Genomic DNA, 26,923 nt, shown 5'->3' with positions numbered 1-26,923 from the left:
AATTAATAAAATATAATTATAGGAAAAAAAAGAGAACCTGATTTACTGAAAGTTGCTTACAGATTAAATGAGAAACTTGTCACGTGATAGAAAGAACATGTCTTGGTTGTCCTGTAAGGACCTAAAACTAATCCCACCTCGGGACCCCTTCTAACTCACCCTGGTGATTCTGAAGGCTCAGCACCTTTCCATCTTGCAAAAAAAGTTCTATGTTGAAGTCCCTTACTGACCATGCTCCTTTTATTAGTAAAGTCTTCAACTTATAGAGAGATATGAACACAGGCCAAATTTCATGTATCTCACACATTAACGTGTTATATTTCATTAAAATCCAAAAGATTCCAAAGTACCTCTTTCTCTCAAGTCCATTTTAAATGGCACAGCAGTCTGTGGAGTTGGACAAGGGCAGTTCTTCATTCTGTGCCGGCCATTACCTTCTGCTTGCCATGATTTATCTCCTGAAGAATTGAGAATCTCAGCTCTTGACTGTTTTCAGAATGACTTGACTTATTTGGCATTGTCTGAGTTTCCAGTTTGTGACAAATCAGAATCTTGGTACTCCCTCTGTCAGTGTGGTTTCTAGTCTATTCATTGGCTGACTTTGGTTGATCATCTGGAGCCTGACTACTTTCCCGGGGAGCAAGGAGCACACCCCCCCACCCCGGGGTCGTCTTGCACAGTGAGTGTAACCACTACAGCTGCTTCCTTGCCACCAATGAGCATGTTGAGGCTCGGTCATGGTCAGCGACTGCAAAGTAGCAGGTCAGACATGTGACCGTCTCTTTGCATTACCTACAAGTCCTACACAGAGATGTTCCTATTGCCCACCTGGTCTGCCCCTCAACTTATATGCCCTCCAGAGCCTGTCAGAATATTGCAGAGAATTGTTCCACATTCCTGGAATATGCCTTCTTGCTTTATGATGATTTCCCACTGAATTTAACTTTGCTAAACCATAAAGAATAGTTTTAGGATGCTTTAAGAGTAGATGATAGCTACACTTAGTTTTCTGCCCACAAAAGTAGAGTGGATGGCTGTGCTCAAACTAAGAAATAATGAGAGGTATTGTGCTTACACAATGGATGGTGGTCATCCAGACCAGTCACAGGCCCCCAGAGCACTCTCTCTGCTTCTCCTATTTGCTGGAGAGACCCTCTCCTAAACTCTCCTAGCTTCTCAATGGTTGCACAACCTAACATAAAATGTCAGGCAGTCGTTACCTTCCATATAGTTTTCCCAGAGCTTTTCAACTCCAGCCACGACTTTACCAAGAACAAAGCAAAATGAAATCGTGGGCCCCTTGCTCAAAATCTAAGACTTTCAAGTTGACAACAGTCAAACAACATCCAAGTGTGTGATCTTTCAAAGTATGTAGCCATATGTGGCTGCTCAGATGTTAGGTAAGTGCTTTCTCCTCGCTTTCTCCTAAAGGAGCCCCATAACATGGGGAGCTGATTTTAGCCTCTGAGCTGTTCAGTATGCCCACCCAGCAACTTGTGAGCTCCATGCTTTCTCTTGTATCATCTTGTTATGAATTACACATAATTTTATTGGAGTGAGGGAAAGGCAACAGAATTGATTTGACAATGAATGAATGAATGGTCTTTGGATCATATTTTCCATACAGAGGGTGCCACAGGGCACTAAGACGCTCTGATATCCTGCCCAAGTCTAAACCAAGAGTTCATAGCAACACTTGACATAAGGATTTCCCAGTATGCTTCTTCAGAATATAGTGTCCTGGGATTCCAAATGCATAAACATGGCTGGTAAATGTAACTGAATGTCTTCTTAGCAAACCACAACTTGAAAATTATTCTGCATGCTATTTTACATATCTTCTTTTTCACTTTGTCATTATTTAGTTTTTCAGACTTGCATATACAATATGAGACCTACTTCTCTCCCTTCCTACTGGTGTTACAATCTGTTCAAATTGACCTTTTTCCCCCCAGAGAGCTTTTACACTTTGGTTTGGCTTGTAAGTTCTGCACAGTGATGATTATCTGCTTTGACTCAGGGTGAATTTATTTGTGGCTGGATTGAGTGGAGGCCACAAACTAATTATTGCAACCAACCAAGAAAAATAAAGGAAGTGAAGAAATGCCGCAAGTATTGACAATATTTATTGTAGCATATGGCTAATGTATAAAGAGGTAATAGAACAGCCTATCTCAGGGGATCATTCAAAAGGAAAATTACTTAAATTAACTTTTCAGGCAAACCAAATTATGCATTACACCCCCTCCCGTAATGTTATACAAAGTCAATGTTTTTGAAGAGTAAAACTGGGGGCTATAAATCAAGCCTTTCAGAAGAACTGTTGTGTCTGCAGGGATTTCCCCACCCCCACCGCCCTTTGCTTTTCTGGCCTTTAGATGAATGAAGAATTTTCTCAGCAAATTATTAATTACTCCTCCTTGCCTATAGAATTGGGTTCACTGTAGTTATGTGGGAGTCAATGGCATTCAAACGGCCGCTTTTGATGAAGTAATCGGCTCCTCCTGGGGCTGCTCTCAGCTGCCCTGGGCGTGCTTCACATGTAAACGACTGCCAAATGGATTCTTTCGACATTCCAGCCAATTAAAATACATTTAAAGTGCAGCTGGTGGAGAGCAAGCCATGCGATTGTGTGGGGGACTTCAGGGCGACAAAAAAGCAAACTTTGCTGAAGGCAGCCTGGACCAGGGATGTGGGGGACGGCCAGGAAAAGAGGCTATCGCTATCATTAGCTCCTGTCAGGATCAAGGATGACACTCTGAGAAGCACCTTTCAGGACACAAAAGAGGAAAGCATGTTGGTTAGGGTGTCAGTTTTCTCCCCTGGTCTCTTGAAGCCCTGTTGCTGGCCCATCGCCCAATGTGGTGCTGCATACAAATATTGACAGAACACAGGGGTATTTGTTAAGCCCCGGCCGGGGAAGCCAGTGATTAAAACTCTTGAAGGAAGATCTGAAAACCCCAGGAACTCTCCTCAATAGCATTAGAACATTGACCGAATGAAAGAGAAAACACTGAGTGGGCTAAAGGGAAACACACTCAGCGTCCCTGTCTGCTATGCCTTTTCGGTAAGGACAGAATTTTCCTTTCTTTCTTTTTCTCTTTAATGTTTATGACTGTGTGAAGAAAGGCGCTTCTGATGTGCGGGGCGCTGGGGTTTGTAGCTCTGATCTGCAGGCTCAGGGCACGGGTTTGCCTGTGATTTCTCTGGAGTAAGGGATGGGATTGCACTGTGTAAACAGACACACAGCGCTGCCCTGCACGTGGAGGCGGCCCAGAGCCCTGCGGAATGGTTTTGCCTCTGCTCATCTGTCCATGGCTGGCTGCATGCTTTCATGTGCCTTGCAGTGCACAATGAATGGATTCCACATTTTGCACCAAGCACGTTTTAAACTTTTTATTTCCACTTTAAATGCTGTCTGATCTGTTCTTCTGCCTGTCCCACATCTATGAAGGTGAAGTTGTTCTTTTTATTCCCTCTTCTGGGTTAATATTCCATCATGAACAAGGGCTCTGGTTTACTTAAGCAAATAGAAAACCTTTTGGAAATGCCTCGCCTTACTCTGGCTGCTCTGACTTTCACTGGAGGAGCTGCTAACTTGGGAATTTGTTCTGTGTTGTACTCAGATGTTCCTTTTCTGTTCCTGAGAATGCCAAATAAGAGTGGGTCTGGGCAAAAACTTTGATTTCTACTCATCACTAGAGACATACAAAGTTCCCAATTGTTTCCTATTTTAGCTTGTCAGGATAGGTCCTTTTGGCTTCAATTTTGTTCATTACAAACAAAGAATCTTGCACATTTCATGGTGAAGGATCACATTGCAGCGTCCCAAGCTCGCTTAAATGCACTTTATTAATCTTTAATGTGCCAGTAGCTCTGAGGCTATGCCAAGCTGAGACTTTCCAAAACTCTCCGGGCTCCCTGCTGCCAAGATAAACGTTGGTAGGCCCAGAAGGGATATTGTAAGGGAACTTGCAACAGCAAAGTCTCTTGCCCATCAAGTTTGTACTGAGTCAATGAAAGAGATCTTAAATAAAAAGAGCAAATTCTCTCAGCACTATACCGTCTATGTGTGAGACCTGCTGATGGGAGTTCATGGACTCACACACAGCGCTCTATGCTTCATAGGGAGAGAAGAAGGCGCTCCACTGTATGGATGTGGAGCGAATGGAGATGTGTGTGAATACATAATGCCTGTGACAGCATCTGATCCCGGAGCTTTACATGTGGGCAATTCCTCCAATACAGCTGTTTCTGACATACCAAAAGAACCGGAGATGGTCTATGGCCACAGAATTCCATTTAAACCAACAAATGTAAGTTGTAAAGAGGAAAAGTAGAGCTACGTTGGTGAGTTGGGCACTTGAGGAAAGTAATAGCGCAGAGAATTGTGTGGACTTATGGACTGGGACTTCCGGTCAGTACAGTAGGTAATACAGGGAGATGCAGGGATGAGACAGAATGGATCCTGCCTTTGGACATAAGTTCTGTAAACAGGGACTTTCTCTTACTTCAGACTTCTGCGGCCATCTTCTATACAAAAATGAGCACCTATCTCTGTTTCTTTAAACATATGAACCTGAAGAAAAGATATAGGTATCTTTGCTATAAAGATTGAAAAACACCCAAAGCCTCCGGTATAAAGAGCAGAAGCACAATATCCACTTATCGATCTTTATTCTGACCTTCAACTGTCACAAATGTGGGTCACTTGGTGATATGTGGGTTACGATGCAATATGACATAATACTACGTTGTTGTTGTTGTTGTCGTCATTGTTGTGTACCCTCTAGTCAGACTCTCCGGAAGGTCTTGAGGGGCAGTTAATTACACGGGAGAAGATTGCCCATCCTTCTCCCACAGAGCAGCTGATGGTCTCAAATCATGTGCCTTCTGGATTGCAGAGCAGCTGCTTGCCACTAGGCCACCAGAACTCCTAATACAACATCGTTGTTGTTGTTTTTGATTGTCGTCAATCTGAGCACGACTCATAGTGACTCCATGAACAAAAGACCTAATGCCTCTCTGTAACTATCGCCGTTTCTCCAAGTTCGTAGAGTTACCATAGGTATATGGTTTAGGAAGTGGATGCCACTCCTGCTTCAAAACCTGTTTTACAACTGGGAGCTCCACCAAACACTGTCCACATTGGGAAATCATTGTGGCTTTTGACAACTCGGTGACACAAGGTTCAGCATCACAGCAACCCCAGATCACCTCAGTACAGTAAATTGACAGAAGAGTGATGTACAAAGTAGAAGACTGTTCCTCCAAAATATAAAATACACCAGTCTCACTTGGTGGTGGTAGCAGATCAAATACGACTCATAGAGACCCTATGAACAAAAGACCTAAACTTTGTTCTATAATGAAGATCATTTCTCTATGTTCATAGAGTTTACAGAGGCATCTCGTTTAGGAAGTGGATGCCACTCCTGCTTCCAAACCTGAATCAACCTGGAAGCTCCTCCAAACACTGTCCATGATGGGCAACCATTAGGGTATTTGACATAACTCCAGCAGTTGATTTCTTGCATCTTGATGAGGGTCATGTAAGGAAAGTTTTGGGGTTTGTGTTTGGTTTGTATTTTTGGTTTTTCCCTCCATGAGCAAGTGTCAGCCAGCTGGACTTTTGCTTGCCTATTTTAGCCAAGAAGGACCCAAGGGCAGAGGGAATACTTGGTTTATCATAGTCAACAGCATTTGTTGGGTGTGTCTTTAAAATTCTATAGGGACGGGTTAAATCTGCGGCTGGCCTGGAGGCTCCTGTGCATTGGTTCCCCTCTAGAAGCTGGTTTCTCATGTCTTGATGAAAGAGAGAAAAAAGCAAGATAGCACTTCCCAGGAGTTTGTATGGCACAGTAGTTACATGTTTGACTACTAACCAAAGGTCAGCAGTTCGAACCCACCAGCCACGTCATAGAAAATAGATGTAAGGTCTTCTTCCATGAAGATTCTCAGCCCTGCAAACCCAACGGCACAGCTTTGCTTTGCCTTTAGGGGCACAATGAGTAAAGTGATTCTATGGCAATGGGTTTGGGTTCTTTGATCTCATTTTAGAGTAGTCACCAGAATCTATTGCCTTTTCTACTCAAACATAATCTCCACGAGGTAAGACCTTGTCTGCTCATTTATTGCTCTACATCCATGCCAAAAGTCATGTCTTGTGGTATCTGCTCAATTCACATTGATGATATGGGTGAATGACATGTTCTCTGGGTGAATGGTGTTTGTTGGAGAGCAGCATGTAGCACATATAGGGATCACTGAAGTGTGTTAATCAGTCTGAGGATGACCTCTGAGTTGGAAAATGAAGCTTTCTTGTAGTTCATATTCTCACCTTTGAAATAAATCTTGTTTTATCGCTTCTCGGCCTTTTGTCTAAGATCAAGTGAAATAAATCTTGTTTTTCAAAATTGGAACATACACATGCAGATGGAATATTCTGGCTACCATCTACGTCTGTTTCCTATTTTTGGAGAGTTTATGATGAACCGTGCACTGTGCTAAGTGTCATTCAACATGATCTTGTTTAATCTACACGCAATTGTGATGAAGTCGGCATAATTATTTCTGTTTATAGAGCTTTAGAATGTTCAAGCGGCTTTTCCCAAGTCACAGAACTGGTGAGCAGTGGAGCCAGATTTTCAGCCAGGACTTTCTGAAATCTCAGTTCGGGTTCTTAGTTTTCTGTCCTTATACCACATATCCTTTCTTTGTAATGACCTTTTGCACTTCTAATGGATCATATTCTTGATATTCTCCCACAGCTCGCCTGGCCTGCTCCCTCTCATTAGTGTTAAAGGCCTCAAGCCTGTTCCTCAGATGGACTTTAAATTCTGGTGGGGTAGACTAGAGGTCAAACTTTAGTTCTTGTGGACTTGATTACATTTTCTTTAGCTTGGACTTTCATATGAGTAGTTGATGGTCTGTTCCATAATCATCACGCAATTTACAGCCTCTAAAAACCCACTAGAGGGTCAGCTATGAGAGAGAAAGGAGATAAACAAATCGCTAGTTGCTGTTAGCTATTTTCCAATTGGTCCCTGATTCTGATGACCCCATGCACCACTGAACAGACCACTGTGATTCACTGAGCTTTCCTGGCTGACTATCAGAATTAGTCATTCTTCCTAGCCTGTTTTGGTTAGTCTGGAAGTTCCAGTGGAATCTGCTTGATATCAGTGGCCTACTAGCCTCCATTAACAAATAAGTAGTGGCTGTGCTTGAATATATTGGCCAAGCATCAGACCTGGGCCTCCCGAGGGAAAGTAAGAATTCTGCCACTGAACCATAGCAAAAATGTTCTTTTATAACAAAAACAAAATCCAGGGGACTGAGTATGTCTCATTTAGCTACACACTCTTCCTACTCTCATATTGTATGTTTGATCAAAAATTGCAAGTCTTAAGAGTCTATTTAGTTGAAATTCTATTTTACATTATTTTTCTTAACTATTTTTTTAATAATTTTAATGAGCAATTACAGAGATTTTGGATTTCCATTCATTCATTGCTGCACTTCTCTCCCCGCCCTCCCCCATCCCCAAGTCCGCTCCTGTCTTTCAAAAGTGAAAGAAACACTCCTTCCCTGGTACACAATCCCCCCGCACCCCTCCCACCGCCCCAAGTACATTCCACTATGCAACCTTAATTGTGGACTCTTGTGATAACCATAAGACCCTGTCATACATCACTTTTAAATTATTGACTCCCTCATCTGTTTCAGTGCAGTATACACAATTTATCCAGTTTTTCTCAGTATTTTTCTTAACTATTAATTGTATTAATAATTTACATTCTGTGCAAGAAAATGAATGGAAAATAATTTTTACATTTGTGATTTTAAAGGACTTGAAGGTCCTTCTGGGAAAGAGACTCTGGATAGGTGTACGGTACCCCAGAATTGTTGCTTGATGCCTATGTTTGTAATTATATAAACCACTTAATGCCTCAAAAGTGAATAGTGAAAATATTGGAAAATCCACTTCCCCACAAAAGCATGGAAATGCTTACAGTCTTCTTTAAAACTTTGGGAATGAAACAAAATTTTGCAAAACTCTGAGAAGTATTTATTCCAAGGGAAAGGTGGGTGATTCTCAGTGGGGAATCTTAAAGGGAATCTTAGTGAGAACTGCGTGCATTGTTGCATTTTTAACTTGTCCTGTTTCTATTTCCTTCCCCCCAGCTTTGTGGTTGCCTTAAAACCCAACAGTCCTGCAATCACATCAGCTGTGAAAACCAAAAGTCAGCAACCAATGTGGAGGGAATCTATGTGGAGCTACCCTCAAAGACCTGTTCCCAGAGAGTAGCCATAATCTGATTAGCCTGGCCACTCTCAAGGCAGGCTGTTTGCCTATCTTTATTTGACCTGACTCAGGACTTGCTCAGTGTGAAGAGCCTTTTCTCTGGGATACTTGTCAAAAACAATCAGCAACACTTTTTTAACAGCATATTTACCTGCAGCAGAAATAGCAATTCAGGCATACAGAGGCCAAAAAACCTTAAACTTGGAACCTAGAGATTTAAATACCTCAGAGGCCTTGGGAAAGCTCTGAAATTTCTAGGAGTCTGGAAGGTATTGTGCAGGAGCTTGGGGGTGGGGGGGACAAGGAGAGGTGCTAATCTCTCTTATTTGTCTACTTGGAAGCTTTGCACAGCAAGAAAAGAAAGCAAGGGAAGTGTAAGCCACTAAAGAATTGATGGGTGCTGGACATAAGCAAAAATCCCCTTGGTCAAGGTTAGAAAGTCGGGTGGTTTTTGTTGTTGTTTTAAAATTTTTTGTTTTATAATGGTTTACTTACAAAGTTCATGTACATTGTGTTTCACTATTCTTAATTCACATTGTGTTTCATACAATCATTCCCATCCATTATGTTATATAAAATATATCACCATCAGGCTATACCCACCATTACCCTGTCTTTTCAGATCCCTGCCAGATCGTTCCCATTTCCTTTGCCCTCTCCCTCCACCCACCAAATTGTACAACTTTGTGATTTTGCCCTCATAAATCTTTACCCCTCTGCTCCCACCCCTTCCTCTCTTGGATTCCCATACATGTTTTGCGAATTATTCTTCTATTTTTACAATAATGGTTTTATGCGGTATTTGTCCAGTGGCAAAGTTTAGCAGTGAAGCAAGCAATAAATGCTGGAGTGGATGTGGAGAGAGGGGAACTCTCATACATTGTTGGTGTGATCGTAAAACGGTGTAACCACTCTGGAAGGCAGTTTGATGTTTCCTCAAAAAGCTGAATATAGAAATTCCATATGATCCAGCTACTCCAGTACCAGAAATGTACCCCAATGAAGTTAGAACGGAGACACAAATGGAGGTTCGTCCACCAATGCTCATAGCAGTGTTAATCACCACTACAAGAACATGGAAACAGCCAAATGTCCAACCACAACAGAATGGATCGAGAAATTGGTGGCGCATTCACACAATGAAATACTATCCAGCACTCAGGTGCAATGATTTAGAAAAACACTACATTACTTGGGAGAGACTGGCGAACATTATGCTGAGTGAACGAACTCGGACTCATAAACTTGAAAGTTTTATAATACATTATTGCTAATCATCAGGTGACCACTAAGCTAATGTACATAAGAATGGATATAAACTTTACAGAATAAGGGAAATAACAGCAATTACAACTACTGCAGGAACAACAAACGCCGGTAGAAGGAAGAGATGATTTCCACAGTTGCCACGTTGTTATTTTAAGTCTCATTTTTTAACACACATTTATGACACATAATAATAAATTGAAATATATAGCAGTAGGGAGCTTTGGTGACCTAGTGGGTAAGGAGTTGAGAATGTGAAATAACACCGGAGGCAATTTTAACCTCTCGCTCCTACAGTTAGTGCAAACCATAAACACAGTCTGATCCCTAGCCAGATAAGCTTAACATCTTTCAAAAAACTCTCTAGACTTCAGTTATTTTTACCTGATGTATCGTGTCTGCCTCTCAACAAAAATTGTGAGGTATAATAAAGGCAAACAAAAATGAAACAAAGGAAACAGAGTTTTAAGATACAAAGCAAGTGTCACAACCAGGTGGAGATAAACAGAATTATCAGATTTAATACGATTGGAAATGCAAAACAATAATAATTATTATGTTAAGAGCTCTAAAGTTACAAATGGACACATAAAAAATAGATGGGCTATATAAGTGGAGGTATACAGGAAACTGTAAGAAAGAATAAAAAGGAGTGACAATTTGTAATAGAAATTAAAAATGCCTTTGATGATCAGTAAACCATCAGTGAACTTGAAGATATATTAAAATAAACTCCCATCTGAAAAGAAAAATGGGAGAGAAAGCAGAATGTCCAAGGACTACGGGACAAATACAAAAAACGTAACATATATGATTGGAATACTAGAAGAAGAAAGAGAAATAAATAAAATAAACATTTGAATTAAGAATCTTGAGAATTTGACACAAAGACAGACACAAGCCACAGATCCAGGAAGCTCAGAGAACACCAAACAGAACTAATATCAAAACCAATCATATTAAACCAGTTAATACTTACAGTCCACTTATTCTTGAGCATTTGCCACCAGTCATTGCTGACCTGCAGTGACCCTCATCATGGTTTCCAGTGTTGTAAATCATTACAGGAGATGACTGCTCAATTTTCTCCTCCGAGTGACTGGTAAATTTGCCTTTCAGTTAGCTGTCCAATACATTACACAATATTATGCCATCAAGGATCCTTAGTTTATACTTGTGTTGTTCTTGTTGAGTATTGTCGAGTTGGATCTGACCTGTAGTTGACCAGCCACTGGATTTTCAGAGGTACTTAGTACAGGAGAAGACAGACCATCCTTCTCCCAAGGAACAGCTGATGTATTCAAACCGTGTGCCTTGGGATTGTCACACAGGTTCGTCCTAGAGAGGGTTAAACCAGGTTGCTCCTTGGAGGCAAGGATTCTGAAGCTTTACCTGACTTACTTTGGATATGTTGCAAGGAGGGACCAGTCCTTAGAGAGGGATGTCATGCTTGGGAGGGTGGAGGGACAAGACCCTTGGTGAGATGGATTGATTCAGTGACTGGGGTAATGAGAATAGGTGTGTTGGAGGCAATAAGATTAGCACAGGATAGAGCAGGATTTAGGGCTGTTGTACATATGGTCGCTATGAGTCACAGGTGACTCAATGGCACATAACAATAATAACAAGTGAAGTACAAGTGTGAGTTATTAAATTAAAAATAATTTAAAATCTTTTGGCAGGTGAATTATGGTATACCTTGACAGCAGAATACCATGTAATCATTAAAAGTCAATATGGAGATCTAGTTAATTTGAACAAGTTATGATGTATTAGACAGAAAGAGTAAACTATACAATATATGTGCATGTGTGTATTAAATAGCTCTGGTGGCCTAGTGGTAAAAAGATGCACTGCAATTCCAAAGGCAAGAGGTTTTAATCCACCAGCTTCTCTGCAAGAAAAGGATGAACAGTCTCCTTCCTTTCAATTTACTACCTCTGAAAACCCACTAGAGGATCACCTATAAGTCGGTTCTTATTCGAAGGCACACAGCAACAATAATGAGTATTATGTAGTCATAGATGAAAAGCTGTGTCTTTAAGTACACTTATGTATCAACATATAAACAAAAGTTTGAAAGTATTTCCACGGTATTTAATACGTGAAGATTATTAGTCATAATGTTTTACAGCGCTGTATTTTTATAACTTAATGCTATTAATATCATAATCAGAAAAGATGGGGCAATTGTGGAGCAAAGTATAAATGCTATATTCGTAAGATTAAATGTAGGGCGCTCTAGTGACGTCATCTGGGGGAAGTTGTGCGGTTATCGCAAATGCAGGGCCTCTGGCAGAGTGCAGCAGCTCCTCAGAACAAAGATGTGGAATCACTTCCCCTTGGATTCACAGTCTCGGAAACCCAGGGAGGGTCGGTGTGAGTTGGTTCTAATGCAATAACAGTAAGTTCCAGTTTTAAATGTTATACAGCTTTTTAAAGATAGTAGTACTTTGGGAAAATTGTCAATAAAAGACGTCATCAATTTAGAAATAGGAAAATGAATGGAAGAAAACACATCAAGATTTAATCATATTTGTCTACAGTAAAAATCGATAGCAATAATTATCTGCAGCTATTACAAAATTATTTATAATTACTCCATTATTTTTGTGCTTAGAAAAAGAATTACTAATTTCAAGGAGTTCTTTGTATTGTGACTAATTCTGAATATTTTCTTTGATTTGGGGACTGGGAAGTTAGAGTTATAACTTTCATAGTTATACTTTTTTTAATACAAGTTTAAAAATAAGTAAACAAATTATTATCCCAGTAATGTTATCCATATCAGAAATACCATAAGCTAAATAAAAACCTTTAAGTTTAAAAAAAAAAATCTATGAGACATTATCGATACTCTGATAGAAAAATTTTTAAATTATTGTGTCTTTTTAAATATTTTTAGTTTGAGTCTCAAATTGTAGGGAGAAAGGTCATGTGCACACTTAAATGTTTTTTTTAAAAAAAATACTGGTTTGTATGCAATCAAACATATATATTGCACTTCATCAATGTACATTGTATTTGATATGAAATAATTGATTACTATTGATCTGTGCCTATTTTCACCCTGTCTCTTCTAGTTCCCATTGCTTTTTTCCTATTTCTTCACCACTCGTCTACCCTCTACAGTCTGATATCCTACTCATTTTCTCCTTTCCCTTTTTCCTGCCTCCCCCTTCTCTACCTTCCTTTCTATGTTTACAAATGTATACATGTCTTACTCCATTCTCCTCCTAGTTCACAACAGTGCTATTATATAGTATTTTTCCTTATGTGATTGAGTATTTTACTCAGTGTAATGTTCTCTAGCATCGAAATCATATTCCTTAAGATTGCATAGTATTCCATTGAGTGAATGTATCACAATTTCTCAACCCATTTGTTTGTTGATGGGCGTTTGGACTGTTCGCATTTTCTTGCTATAGTGAATAACACTGCTATGAACATAGGTGTACATTAAGCCTCTTTAACATTTGGAAAATCGCCCACAGACTTGGGGAAGTAGTAAAAACAATTTGAGAAGCCCATTGCTATATTATTTGCTTTTTCAGATAAAGATTTGGATAAGGTGATTTTTTTTTTTCATCAACCCACTCAAAGTAACAATAAAAGTTTCCTCAAATTAAGTCCTGTGGACTGTATAAATTACAGCTTTTAGCAGTGATGTTTGGGATTCACGACACTCCTGTGAGCCCCGAGGAAAAGAGTTCCTATTTTACAGATAAGGTAAGAACTGCAGAGGCTAACTGCTCGAGTTCTCACACAGGAAGCTGAGGAGGTCTCCTCTGAACCCACTTTGCCTGACAAACTAACTAGATGATTACCATTCCTGGGACCTGAATGCTGTTTTGTTGTTGCTGCTGTTGTTGTGTGCGGTCAGGCACACTCCAGCTCACAGCAGCCCTACAGGACAGAGAGCTACTCCTCTGGTTATTTTAGGTTCTATTTTCACAGAAGTAGATAACCAAATCTTTTCTCTGATGGAGTTGCTAGTGGTTTTGAACCATTGACTTTTCAGTTAACAGCCAGTACCTCCCTATTCGTTGTGCCACTAGGACTCTTGTATTCTGTTCTATTAACTCCAAATCCAGTTACTTTTGTGTACCATACCATTGTATTATTCTCCCAGAAGTCTCTAGGACTTAACCTAGTTTTCTAGGAAGGCTATTTATGTATATCTTTTTATTTTTAATAGAAATTAAGAAGAAATTCTAGATAAACGAATGAATATAGTAAAACATATTTATTGCATTGGGAAACTCTGCAGTTAGGGACCTCTCCAAATTATTGAGGAATAATAATGTCAACAACAACAATAATGTCAGTTTGAAGACTAAGATGCATCTGATTCAAGCCATGGACTTTCTGATCCACTTGCTTCGCAGCTGTGAGAACAAGAATTAATGCCTTTTGAGCTGTGGTGTTGGAGAAGAGCACTGAACATCCCTTGGATGGCCGCCAATATGTCTTAGAGACGGGTGCAGCCAGAATGCTGTTTGGAGGGGAAGATGGTGAGGTTTTGCTTCACATTTCTCAGGCCTATTGCTAAGAGGGGTGATTTCTTGGAGAGGGACATGATGTTAAGAATGTAGAACGTCGGTGAAGAAGAGGAAGACCTTTGACCAGGCTGATTGACATGGTGACTGCCACAATCAGCTCAAATGTGTCAGGAAATATGAGCATGGTGCAGGATCGGACACGATTCATATCTATTGTTTGTACTCAAAGGCACTTAACAACAATTATAAAACACTGATAAAAACAAGAGAATAGGAGGTTGGTAGAATGTGGGTAAATTTTCCCACTCAAATGCCTACTAGGGCTAAGGTGACAGAAAGTGTAGAAGCCCGGTCAGTCACTCACTCAATTGCCATCAAGTTGGTTCCACTGGTAGCAGCCCTTCATTGGATTTTTAAGGCCGTACGTCATAATGTAAGGAGACTGACTACTTGCCCCTGAGAAGCTGCTGGTGGGTTTGAACTACCAGAGACCTTTGAGTTAGCAGGACAACTCACTATAAACTACAGCACAGCACCAGAACTCCCCAGAAACGTGAGAAGAGACAGAAAACCCAAATCAGCTCCATGAACATAAACAGACCAGTCATAGGCCCTCATATAGCAGAAAGGATGAGCCTTAGTGAGTATGTGAGTAGCTAAAGTATATGTTGTTTCTAAATGACGGAACTGACATTCACTACCAGCAGTTGTTGGCAAAATGAAATATATTATAGATATTGTTGCTGTTGTTATTATGTTCTCTCTAGTCCCCTGTGACTCACAGAAACCCTAAGTACATCAACCCTAAACTCTGCTCTATCCTGTGCCAATCTTATTGTCTGACACACCTACCCCCATTAACTCAGTCAGTGCATCAATCCAACTCATCGAAGGTCTTCCTCTCCCGCACTGTCCCTCCACCCTCCCAAGCATGATGTTCCTCTCCAAGAGCTAGTCCCCCCTTGCACCATGTCCAAAGTATGTCAGACGGAGCCCCAGAATCCTTGCCTCCAAGGAACAGCCTGGCTTCACCCTCTCCAGGATGAACCCATTTGTTCTCCCAGCAGTTCATGGTATATTCAATACTCTAGTGCAGCACCACAAGCCCAAAGGCACCATTCAGCCGGATAGTTCTAGGTAAAAATTTCCACCTCTACTTCAAATGCATCCTGTTGTTAGTTAGCTGCCATTGTGTCGCTCTGAAGACTGATGATCTGTGCTTAAGAGAACAAAACATGTTCTGGTCTGGCGCCACCTTGATCACTATAGCTGTGGCAATTGTGAAAGTCCTTCCCACTGAGGGCCTTAAATTAGCAATCTACCTTTTCCTAACTAACGTCCTTTCAGAGAAATGGACCTATGCTGATGATGTGCTTGGAGTTGACAGTATTTTGTTGTGCTTCATATCATTTTCAGAAGGCGTTCATCAGGCCTAACCTGTGAAGAGCCTGTCCACCCTGGGAACTGTTTGAAATACTGGCATTTGAAATAGCACTATGCAAGCCAGCACTGCATAACAAACTGGGAAATGGGTGGAGAATTTAAAATGTTAACATTAATTAAATAGCAAAAAGACCATTTGCTAGCCACCTCTGAAAATATAAACAGAAATGCTAAGCAGAGCCCCTCCCTTGCTGGTTGTTAGAACTGTAAAAAACAAACTGACTGTCTTTGCAGAAAGGAAACCAGGTGCTCCTTAAAGACGAAGAGGTCAAAGCTTCGAGGTCAAAGCTTTGTCTCAAATGCTTTGGGCTTGTTGTCAGGAGGCACCAGATCTTGCAAAATGACAACATACTGGGAAAGGTGGAGGGTTGGTGGAAGAGAGGAAGAAGACAACAAGATGGGTTGACATAGTAACAACAACATGGGCTTGAGCATAACAGAGTTTGTGAGGACAGTGAAGCACAGGGCAAAGTTGTGATCACTTCAATAGCACCTAACAGCAACAACAAATTCCACCGAAGGGCCCTCTATGTTGCTGAGGGACCCAAATTAAATTTCTGTTTTCTTGACACATTACTTATTAAGGTGCAATTCCTCACCTTTGGCTCTATGCATTTAGACAGCATCTCACTTTTATCTTCTTTACAACAACCTAAATCTGCCCTGGCCTTTTCTCCAGCTCCATTCTAGGAGACTAGGAATGAAATTTTAAATGAGGCTACATCCTCAAATGCACCCCCAGCGGAATCTGCATAAGCACTGTGTTCGTGAGCTCCAAGGAATGACCCCTGAGGCGTGGGGAAGATGTGCATTAATTAAGTCATATTTCTGACTCTAATTACAGTCTAGACTACACTTTATCCCCAAGCCTGTAGATGTTTGTGTGGTGGTTGGTGATATGGATCACTCATCTCCTTTTCTCAGAGGAACCAACCAGAAGAAGGAAAAGTTCAAAAAGTGTGCAAGCAAATAGCGTCAAGGCCCCATGTGGAGTCTGCAAACAGAATCAAGTATTTGACCACCATTCAACTTGAAATCAGCAAAGACGCATCTCCCTGATCCCATAGGAAGGTCCACAACAAAGGTATATCCACACATGCAACATTTGTTGTTGCTGTTGTTAGATGCAGTTGAGTGGACTCACACTGTAATCCTTTTGGTGCGACAGAGCGAAACCTTGCCCAATCCTGCTCTGTCCTCCCCTCCACCTGTATTGTGCTCAAGGCCAGTGTTGCAGTCTCTGTCAGTCCACTTCACTGTAGGTCTTTCTCTCCAACTCTGACCCTCCCCTTTTCTGATTATGATGGACCCTCCTGGTAATATGCCCAAAATGTGCACGATGAAGTTCCACTTTCCTGACCTCTCGGGAGCACCCCAACTGTGCCTCTGCTAAAATGCTTAGTATATTCACTATTCTTTGCCATCCATAAAAATCAGATTCACTGTTTCCACCCCCATCTTCCATATTCTTTGTCCAGCTTCCATTGCATTGTGTTAGCCTTCTGTCATGTTGCACAGTGTTTAGCAGCGCAAAACAATTCTGTGCACTTTGACTTTGCTTGGAAAGAATTCTCTTCACAAAATATCTTCATCCTAATTTACAATAGTTACATATGTGATATACTGACAATAGATCTCGTTCTCTCTCTACTACCTACAGAATGTTTTAAAGAACATTTATTTGGAAACTACCACAAAATATGTGAAAGAGGACTTAAAATAATGTCTAGAATTTCATCTATCAGAGATATTTACTGATATAATTCTGCTCTATAACTTCTAGCAGGTGGCACAAATGATTTGTGCTTGATTAATAACCTGAAGGCTGGTGGTTCAAATTTACCCAGCAACATGGGTGAGGATTAGTCTGGAGAACTATAAAAGCTTCAGCTGAGAACACCTTATGGAACAGTTCTATTCTGTAGCATAGAGGATGCTGTAAGGCGGAATGAACGCAACACAACAACAGTGGTTCCTATTGACCTTCAGTTCTCCATGGCTATGGAGCGCTGGTGAAATAATCCTTGGGGTATTACATTGATAACTAAAATACTGGGAGTCTCCATGCTTCAAAACCATCAGCAGATAGATGGAAGAAAAAATAGCAGCATTATTCACCATCACAAGAACATGGAAACAGCCCAAATGTCCAACCACAAACGAATGGATTGAGAAATTATGATACATTCATACTAACTCAGTCCCAAAGGACAAATGTTGTATAAAACTGGTATTGTAGAAAGAGTATAAGGGTCCAGGAGGGTTGGGAGAGGGTGGAAGCAGAGTGATGTGGATGTGCAGGAGGAGGGGGGCATTAATCATTGGGTTGTACAATTTGATGAGGGGGGTGAGGGAAATGGAAAGAATTTGTTCGAATTTGTATTCGAGTTTTGTAAATAAATCAGTAGAGAGAGAAAAAAGAAAAGAAAAGAAAAATAATCAGTTAGTTCCCACTGAGATTTACAATCTGGAAACTAATGTTGGGTTGTCATGAATCAGAACTGACTCTGAGGCAGTTCGTTGAGTTTTATACTTACAGAAACATAAGTATCCTTATATTCTTATAGAAATTAGTATATACTTATCTCTACACTTTGATTTCTGTAAGAATATACGCATATATATAAACAAAACTCCAGTACAAATTCCTTTTTTCCTTTTTAAATTTTTACAGTTTATATAAAAAGTTCATAACGTTTGTATACATTGTTTTTTACATCTGATCTTTCCTCTTTCCTTTACCCTCCCCTCCCTCCTCCCATCAAATTGTGCGACCCTATGATTAAGCCCCCCATTCTTCCTTGTATCTTCATACTAGTTCTAAAATAATGGTCTTACATAATATTTGCCCTTATGAGATTGAGTTAGTTCACTTAGCATAATGGTCTCCAATGCTTCCCAAGTTAGATAGTAATTTACATAATCATTGCTCCTGAGTGCTGCTTAGTATTCCATTGTGTGAATGTACTATAATTTCTCAATCTGTTCCATTGTGGTTGGTCATTTGGGCTGTTTCCATGTTCTTATGATGGTAAATAATGCTGCTATAAACATTGTTGCACAAGTCTCTGTGCCTGATTTCCTCAGAGTATATCCCAAGCACTCAAATTAATGTGAAGGATTAATATCATAAATTAGCTCTTAGTGATAGGTTCATTATATGTCAATAAATAGTAGGGGGGAAAATTCTGTGCAGTCAGGCCACAAGAAAATCAAGCTAGAACTTATAATTGGGGAGAATACTGATGTGGGCAGACCTGTTTGGGACATAGAATAGACTGATGTAGAAAAGATGAGTATACAGAGACGTAGAGTATAATTGCTATAGGTACTACAGAAAGTTCTTACTGACAGAACATTGTGTCCAAATACCTGGGTGGGAAGCATGTATATTAATTCAGTCTCTTCCTTTATTCACTTTATGTCCAATATATTCTATTCAAATCAATAAAGCATTAAAAATAATCTCAACATCTAAAATATTGTGGATTAAAAGCCTTGTGCAAAAGTAAGATATATATACACATACACACACACACATTAGTTAAGTGTATACATTAGTGTTTTATTCTGTTATATATACATTGTCACATTTAATCTTCAAAATAATATTAATGAGATATCAACTATATCTCTTTTAAATAATATATGAGATTCATGTGCCAGAAAAGGAATCTTTTTTACCTGTGCAAGCTTGTGGCTTTTATTAATAGCATACTCACAGAGCTGTACAACTACCATCTAATTTTAGATTATTTCTGTCAACCAAAACGTGAACACAGCATCCACCGCAGGCACTCACTAAACCCTACGTGTTATGTTTTTGTCATATATGTTATTTCCAGATATTTTTTCTCATTCTAAGGACTGTCTTTTCACTTTTTATTATTCTTCTTCATTTTAATGAATGTTTACAGAGACTTTGGATTTCCATTCATTCATTGTTGCAATCCTTCCCAATTCACTATTCTCTTTGAAAAGTAAAGGAAAAATTATCTCATTATTACACAATCCCTACCTTCAAGTCCACTCCACTATGCAGCCTTCATTCTGGACTCCTGTCATGATAATAATACCTAATCATATATCGCTTTTAAACAGTTTTCTCCCTCATATGTTTCAATGTAGTATACATTATTTATTCCCTCTTTCTAAGTCTCCCCTAAACCCTGAGGTCAGTCCTGTTTTACAACAGTGGCACTATGCAATATTTGTCCATTTGTGACTGAGATATTTCACTCAGCGTAACGTCCTCCAGGGTCATCCATTTTGTATAATTTTGTATAATATTTCATGAGTTCTTTGTTTTTCAATGCAGCATTCTGTTCTTGATGCACATAATCTTTTATTTGGATGAAGTTCAATTTCTCTTTTTAGTTTTTCTGTAATTTGTAAAAAATATTTGCCTACCTCAAGGTTAGAGAGAGAGAGAGAGAGAGAGAGAGAGATGTGTGTTATGCAGATGACACAACCCTGATTCCTGAAACTGAGGGGGACCTGAAGCACTTGCTGCAGAGGGTCAAGGACTGTAGCCTTCAATATAGATTGAAGCTCAATATCAAGAAAACAAAGAATCTCAACACTGGGCTGAGTGGTAGCACCATGATGGATGGTGAAGAGATTGAGATTGTAAACAGCTTTAATTTACTTGGCTCAAAATCAACACTCTTGGCACCAGCATCCAGGATATTAAAAGATATATTGCATTGGGAAAGTCTGCTGCCAGAGACCTCTCCAAAGTACTGGTGAGCAAGGATGTCAATCTGGAGACTAAGGTGTGCCTGATACAGGTCATAGTCTTTGTAATCACTTGCTATGCCTCAGAGAGCTGGACAATGACCCAGGATGATAGAAGGAGAATTGATGCCTTTGAGCTGTGGTGTTGGAGAAGAGTATTGAATATACCATGTACTGCTAAGAGAACAAACAAGTTCATCCTCGAGAGGGTGAGACCAGGCTGCTCCTTGGAGGTAAGGACTCTGAAGCTTCATCCGACCTACTTTGGACATGTTGCAAGGAGGGGCCAGCCCTTGGAGAGGGACGTCATGCTTGGGAGGGTGGAGGGAGAGCACAGCAGAGGAAGACCCTCTGTGAGATGGATTGATTCAGTGACTGGGGTAATGTGGGTAGGTGTGTCAGATACAATAAGATTGGCACAGCATAGAGTAGGGTTTAGGGCTTTTGTACATACATAGTGTCGTTATGAATCACAGGGGACTTGATGGTGCATAACAACAACAAGGTTATAAAAATGTAAAGATGTATTCCTGTTTTTTTCTGAAAGGTTTTCTGGTTTTAGTTCCCGTGCATAGTATCATCATTCATTTTGAGTTAAATTTTATATGTAATGTGAGACGGGGCTCCAACTGGATTCTTTTGGTTGTGGATATTTTGTTATTCCCCTATTACTTATTGAAACAGCTCTTCTTTAGCCATTTGATATCTCATTTTACTTTCACTTAAGTCTAATGAGATGGGAATGATTATTCCTATTTGATAAAAAGAAAACTGAGACTTGAAGAATGAATTGAGTTGCCTCACAAGGGTTATACTTGATTGTAAAATGCTCCACTCCCTCGTACAGGCACACCTCAGAGACACGGCAGGTTCAGTTCCAGACCACTTCAATAAAGCATCTATTGCAATAAAGCAAGTCACATAATTTTTTGGTTTCCCAGTGGCTGTAAAAATTATGTTTATGCTATACTTTAGTCTAGCAAGTATGCAATAGCCTTATGGAAAAAGTTTTAAATACTATGAGAAGTACAAAAAAATGTGACATAAAGACATGAAAGTTAGTGCATACTGTCAGAAAAATGGTATCGATAGACTGACTTAGCACACAGTTGCCAAACCCTTTCACCTTGTAAAAAACGCAGTATCTGCAAAGTATCATAAAAAGAGATGCATCTGCAAAATAAGCTGTTCATTATAGCATTGTGGAAAGAATCCTGGCTTACAGCGAAATTGAATTCTAGTCCTTGTATTGGAATTTGTGAAAGTCTTGTCCACTAAGGTCAGAAAAGATGAATAAAAAAAGCCCTCATTTTCCAATAGTTTGCAATATTGCAATAGAAATGAGGAAATGATCTACACATAGACCAGTCTTCCACCACAACCAACTGCTGTCACTTGCATGACAACTACAAGCCCGCATGGGTCAAAAAAGCTGTGTTTTATGAGATTTTCCATGACTGGCATCTCAGATGTAATTGCCAGGCCTTTCTTCTAAAGTGCCTTTGAGTAGATAAACATTCCAGCCTTCTAGTTAACACTGAAACATAGTAAACATTTGCACAACCCAGGGACCTCAGGATTATTTTATAAGGCAGTAATTTTGGTTGAAACTACTTAAGAGACTTCAGTTAGGAGTTCAGAGTATCCACAGGAGATTGGAGAACCGGCAAATATTCCTGGACTGGGGGTAAGTCCAGGAGGCTGGTAGATAGAAAACACATGAACTAGGAGAAAACAATCTAAGCAGGATATCCAGGCCATTGCTGAGCCCTGTGATAGACATGGTGGATGAGCACAGTCATACCCTGATCTTTGCACCTACAGCCCTAGATGCATGACTAGACTGCACTGCTTGTTTTCTGAGCGTATTCGGGGTGCTGTGCTGCATGGCACGGGTGAAGGTGGATAGTGAGTGTTTCAAGGTACAATCTCATTCACTGTTAGGAAGTTAACAAACATACCCACCCCCATCCATACTTTCACTATCTCAAATACTTTCAATTTATCAAGGAGCCACAGAGTCAAATTATCTATGTCTAATTTTCAGCAGTCTCAATATTTCACACCAGCTATTTTTTCTACAGACCTAAAGATCTCTCTGCGGTCAGACATTATATTTTACCCACAACTGCTTTGTAGTCAGGACAAGCCTCTCCTATTCAAGCTAGATGCTGGACAAATAATCTAGGAAGCTGGACAATGTGAAGAAGACTATAACATCAGAATTGGAGGGGTACTGGAAAACAACCTACATTAAGCAGAAGACACAACCTTGCTTGAAGAAAGTGAAGGAGACTTAAGTACTTACTGGAGAAGACTTCATTATGTTGACATCAAGAAAATAAAAACCTCACACAACTGGAAATATAATGATAGATGAAGAAAAGATTGAAGTTGTCAATTATTTCATGTTACTCAGACCCACAATCCGCAACTATGGTAGCAGCGGTCAAGAAATCAAAAGGAGGAAAGTGTGCAACAATCAATGAATGAAAATTCAACATTTCTGTAAACTTTTGTTAAAATCAAAAGGGAAAAAAAATGTGTTATACTGGGAAAAGCTGCCTTCAGGGACCTTTTTAAAGTGCTAAAGAGAAAGGATGTCAGTTTAAAATATAGGCTGCTCTTGACACAATCTGCGGTATTTTCCCTTACTTCTTAGGCATCTAACGTGAAAGGTGGGCAATGAATATGGAAGACTGAAGAGGCATCAGTGTCTTTGAAGTGTGCTGTTGGGACAAGAGTGCTGAATATCCCATGGATTCCCAAAGGAGCAGAGAGGTCTGTCTTGAGAAGTACAACCAGGGTGCTGCTTAGAGGTAAGAATGGTGGAACTTCCTCTCACATATTTTGAACGTGTCAGGAGCAGACACCCCTTGGAAAAAGAAAGTAAAATGTCAGTGAAAGAGAGGAAGACCCTCAATAAGGTGGATTGACACGATGACTGGCACAATGGGCTTGTTGTTTTTGTTAGGTTCCATGGAGTTGAGTACAACTCATATAAACCCTCTGAACAAAAGATCTGAATCTAGTCCTGTCCTGCACTATCTTCACACTTCCTGACACACAAGAATCCATTGCTGCAGTCACTGTGCAACCCACTTGGTTGAGGGCCTTCCTCTCTTTTGCCGACCCTCTACCTTCCCAAACATCATGTCCCTCTCCAAGGAACAGCACCTTCTAGCAATATGTCCAAAGTATGTGAGGTGATGCCTCATCATTCTTGCCTCCAAAGAGCACTCTGGCTGCACCCTCTCCAAGACATATCTATACATTTTCTTGGCTGTCCATGGGATGTTCAGTGTTCTTCTCCAACACCACAGCTCAAAGGTGTCAATTCTTTTTGGGTCATCTTTATTCATTGAGGAACCTATACCTGGATCAGGAGGCTGTTGTGCAAACAGAGCAGGTACGCACTGCATGGTTTGGAGTGCATGAGGGATGTATTCTGCCTCCAATACCTGTTCAATCTATATGCTGAGCAAATTATCCAAGAAGTTATACTCTGTAAAGAAGAATGTGGCATCAGGATTGGAGAGAGACTCATCAATAAACTGTGTTATGCAGATGATGCAACTTTGTTTGCTGAAAGTGATGAGGATTTGAAGCACTTGCTGCAGAAGATTAAGGAATGCAGCCTTTGGTATGGATTGTGTCCCAATACCAAGAAAACAAGGACTCTTACCACTGCACCAATAGGCAGTATCGTGATGGAGGGAGAGGTAATTGAAACTGTCAACAGCTTCGCCTTGCTTGGATCCACAATTAACACCCTTGGTGCCAGCGGTCAGGAAATAAAGAGACATTGCATTGGGAAAAATCTCCAGTTCAGGACCTCTCCAAATTATTTAGAAGTAGTGATGTCAGTTTGAGGACTAAGGTGAATCTGATTCCAGCCATAGTCTTTCTGATTATAAGCTATGCATTGAGACCTGGAAAAAGGGCTTAAGTATGGTAAAGTCATGAAGATGGCATAGGACAGAGCAAGGTTTTGATCTGTTATGCATATGGTTGCTGTGAGTTATGGTGTGACTGAAGGGCACTTAACAAAACCCCTTTGTGGACACATACAATGCGTTTTCAAGCCGTTGATGACTGTTTTGGAACCCTCAGTGTTCTTTATCCTCTTCTTTACCCACATACGAGGATTCTCCATGTTTTCTAAACTTTAGTGTAGTTTTCTTACCAACCCTGTTTCTAGGGACCTTATAGCCCCTGTTGCTGAATGGGTGCTCAGGATAAATCAATCCCTACCAATGTTAAGCATAATGCAAAAGAAATTCAGTGGAGGTAGACAGACTCTGGTCAGCCAAGGACTGTGGACACTGCTCAGATCTTCCAGTGAACACTGCCTTCACCTCAACATCATTCAGCTACGAAGGTGGTACTTTCCCGAGCTTGTTTAATCCATCAGAAACCCTGTGAAGTTTTAGGTTCTTTCTCTTGTTTATCATCAGGAGCCAGAACTGGTTGTCTTTTCTACTTTACTAACCCTCAGGGAAATGAGTGGAATCCCCCCACCCATAGCTGAGTGCTGACTCAGAGCTTTGGAGACCTTTTCTCCTTGCTATCTGGGACAGTCTAAACTCCCTTTGTGTTTTCACAGTTTGCAAAGCCCTCAGACTGTGAGTTCCCCACAATTAAGTACAGAATTCTGTCTGTTCTTACTCTGGGTGAAGACATTTCAGGGTGAAGGCTGCTAGCCACTATGAGTGTCTATTTGCTGCCTGTGTCTTGACCCCTACTCCACCCCCAGCTCATCACACACTCTGGGGCTTCACAAGCTTATTGGCATTTTTTTTGTCCTTGTCTCTGTTGGATGTAATGTCTCTTGACTTTTTCTGAGAAAGTAGATATTAATAATTAATCTTTGAAAAGAGACAACAGTTTCCCTAAGGAACAGAAGGACACAAGGCCAGGGTTAGCAAAGATGGGTAAGTGCAGGACTTAGTGAGCACTAGGAACAGTTGCATGCTGTAAAGGTATGTTCACCTTTGGCAGTTATCATTACCAATTATTACATGAAGGGAAGTAATGAAGAGAACTTCAGAGGTTTGGACTAAGTCTTTGCTGGCCTCATTTCTGCTTATTCTACTATAGCAACAATCCCACAACTAGATGGATTTCACAAACTGAAGCTCATTTTTCAGGAGTCTGAAAGTCCCAGTCGAGGGATGAAGTCTGCCTCTTGTCAGTTATGGAGGCAGGTTCCATTCTGAGCTTCTGTCCCAGGGTGATCCACTGGGTTAGCATGGGTCTCACCTAGTCTCTCTTGCTTCTTCAGTCTCTTCTGTATAATTAAAGAGATAGTGCCTATGCTAGACTTGGTTCATTAGCATCACAAAGACAGCCAGCTCCCAGGCTTGGAGGTTAGAATTCACAGCACTTATTGTGGGGAGACACAATTCAATCTATAACAGACTCTATATTTGTCATTAGTTGATCAGGATTTCACACACACACACACACACACACACACACACACACACACACATTCAATTCTTGAATAGCAGTTAGGTTACAAGCTCTGTTCTTGGTGACTATGAGACACAGAAAGTAGGGATTAGGCACTGGCTGGGGCACATAATGAAGTGTGTTGTCTCCGGGAAACAATGTTTTCTTGTCATGGTGGTGGTGGTAGTGGTGGTGATGGGAGCATTGCATTGGGAACATCTTTTATTTATTAATGTTTTAATACAAAGATAAATTAAAGACATCACCAATTGTGAAGTTACAAATAAAGTCTTGTTTTATTTCAGTCTCGACTAATGGAAAGAATGCCACCCTATGCTTCCTGATGTCTTCTATTTTAATGTATTTTAATATTTAAATGAATTATATTAATATTAATGATATTTCTATTAGGAGCAGAGCCACTTACACCCCTTCCCTGCCTGGGAAGAGCCATGCTTATGAAACAAGAGAGTGTGTGATGAGCTGCGGGGAAGGGCTGGATATCTATTCGTATTACTTCTTGTGGCTACTTAGGAGGCTTCTCCCCTTTTCCTGGCTGCCATACTCTCACATGCCCAAGATACATACCACCTCCCCCTTCTCATTTGTTAGATAGACTGTATTAATGCTGATAAAGCATGTTGTATTTGTTGTAGATCGAGGGTAAAGTATATTAATAAATATTAATAACAAGACAGAACACCAAGAGTATATAAGTAAAAAGAGGGATAGCAGGAGGTGAACAGAACAACTGAAGCTGGTCCTAGCTTGCCTGTGCCTCTACTGAAAATTGCCAGGGAGCAAATCACAAACAGAATTCAATGCAAATGAAGCTAAGCTCTTTCTATTGAAAACCTTATGCTTGACTCAGGAGGGAGGGGCTAGCAAATATAAGAATCCTGTAAATGCTTAAGGTTTGCCTTAGTGCCTACCCCCTGTAAACATTTAAGGATTGCCTTAGTGTTTCAGGGTGAATTCCAGCTTGTATCAGCCTCCCTCATATCCTGATATGTTGTTGTTGTTGTTGTTGTTATGTGCCGTCGAGTCGTTTGCGACTCATAACGACCCTATGTACAACAGCCCTAAACCCTGCTCTAGCCTGTGCCAATCTCATTGTCTCTGACACACCCATCCCGATTACCCCAGTCACTGAATCAATCTACCTCATAGAGGGTCTTCCCCTCCTGCGCTGTCCCTCCACTCTGCCCAGCAT

This window comes from Elephantulus edwardii, unplaced genomic scaffold (assembly GCF_000299155.1).
Source record: "Elephantulus edwardii isolate Elephantulus edwardi_28Jun2011 unplaced genomic scaffold, EleEdw1.0 scaffold00143, whole genome shotgun sequence".
NCBI lineage: Eukaryota > Metazoa > Chordata > Mammalia > Macroscelidea > Macroscelididae > Elephantulus > Elephantulus edwardii.
Note: the sequence above shows the minus strand (reverse complement) of the source record.